At 40.9% G+C, this 2,067-nt stretch overlaps 1 pseudogene; it reads left to right on the plus strand.

Annotated features, from left to right (window-relative positions):
- Positions 1-509: 509 nt before the first annotated feature.
- Positions 510-1,849, plus strand: LOC109875448 (C-C motif chemokine 2-like; annotated as a pseudogene).
- The last annotated feature ends 218 nt before the right edge of the window (positions 1,850-2,067 follow it).

A 2,067-nucleotide genomic window follows, 5' to 3' on the forward strand; every position in this document is an offset into this window, starting at 1 on the left:
TTACGGTTGTGGTAAGTCACTGACACCCACACAGTGAGTGAAGTTTCAGTTTTTGTCATCTGCCGCAGTAGAAACTAACACCACTACTGTACACTATTAAATCTCCCTTAATCTTTTCAGTTTGTCAGGGTTGGGGTGTGAATTGTTTAATGTCCCACTCAAACCCAATTTTCCATTTGAGTGTGTGACACCTCCTAAAATTGTGTTCTCACCTTACCTTGTGCTGAGCCTCAAATGCTATAGTACATAGGGCTTTCATTCAACCCTCTTACCAACACCAATACTAAGACACAGTTATGCATTTTGTCATGCCAATTCTTACCAAAACAGCACTTCTCTCTGTTTTTCCTTCTGCACATGCATTAAACCAGTCTCTCAGTATAACTAGAAATCTATTGCTACAGGAATGGAAATCTGTCCTGTCATCAGTGATGAGAGAGAGTGAGAGTGGGGGGGAGACAGTTAGGGGGGTCTGTGGGAGGAAACCAGATTTTGATGCTGTCTGAGTGTAGGAAAGTATTTGTGTATGGCTCTCTCTGTGTATGAGTGTGTGGTGTTGATGGGCTTAAAAAGAGCTGCAGTTCTGGTGAAAGTCACACATCTGCAAACTCTCAGAGTGAGCGATTCAGACAGAATGATGGGCCTCCGCTCTCTCTTGCTCCTCTTCAGCACAACTCTACTGATGTCCACTTCTTCTCATGGTGCGTGTATTCTCTTATCATGCATTGTATTAGATCGTGTCAGATTTCACTTAAGATGCTGTTTGTTTTAGCATATGAAGTAAATTTATGATTCAAATTGATGATAATGGCAATGATTATGTTAAAATCCTTGAAAATAATGTGTTTTAACTACAATGTAAATAAGGATGATGATGATGATGATGATGAAACTCTTCTCTCGCTTCTAGCCAGTGGAGCAGTAACTCCGTGCTGTATAGAGATGAAAGGCACTATGGTGCGTCGTGACCTGATCAAGCGCTACTACATACAAGACACAGCCATGTGTAACATCAAGGCAGTGACGTAAGTACTTATAACCTCTCATAGGTGTTTATTTGAGCTGCTGTGAATGTTTCAATCAAGTCAAGCAGTGAACATTTTATAAATGCACTACGGGGGATAGAAGACACTGATGCGTTCATATGCATTACATACAGGTGCACCGAGTACAAGGAAAGTGTTAAAGTCCTGATTGTGTGTCTCTGTTGTGACCATTACCCCCCCCCCCCCCCCACACACACAGGTTTGTCACAGTGAAAGGCATACGAATCTGCTCTGACCCTTCCAACCCCTGGGCAAAGAAAACCATGCAGTACCTGGACAATAAGAACAAGCCTCACACACTGAAAAAACATCACATCACATCAACTACTACTATTACGACCACCGCCGCACAACCAGCAAAATACAACCCTCACAAAACAACATTTTCAGCTCACAACCCCAAAATTGCATCTCAATGGCCAACGACTCTCACCACAAGACAATGAAGAACATAGAATGTTCCAGTTACCTCATAGTAAATTAGACTATTGACTTTGAATATTTGACCATTCTCAAAATGCTGTGCTTATAACACTGGTTTTTTAATTATTTATTTTTTTACAATGTACAATATTTATGTCACTTTAATGAATATCTGGTCACAATTTATTTGGGTAGTCCATCTGTAGATGTTTAAGATGGACATACTATCAACAAACAATCTTTTGATAAGCAAGTGCTTGCTAAGGTGACGATTAGGGTAATGGTTAGGTTTATAATAAAGGTCAGGGTAAGGGTTAAGGTTTGGGTTAGGGTTAAGGTAAGGGTTAAGGTTTGGGTTAGGGTTAAGGTAAGGGTTAAGGTTTGGGTTTGGGTTAGGGTTAAGGTAAGGGTTAAGGTTTGGGTTAGGGTTAAGGTAAGGGTTAAGGTTTGGGTTAGGGTTAAGGTAAGGGTTAAGGTTTGGGTTAGGGTTAAGGTAAGGGTTAAGGTTTGGGTTAGGGTTAAGGGTAGGGTTAAGGTTTGGGTTAGGGTTAAGGTAAGGGTTAAGGTTTGGGTTAGGGTTAAGGTAAGGGTTAAGGTT

Source organism: Oncorhynchus kisutch, linkage group LG30 (genome assembly GCF_002021735.2).
Source record: "Oncorhynchus kisutch isolate 150728-3 linkage group LG30, Okis_V2, whole genome shotgun sequence".
NCBI lineage: Eukaryota > Metazoa > Chordata > Actinopteri > Salmoniformes > Salmonidae > Oncorhynchus > Oncorhynchus kisutch.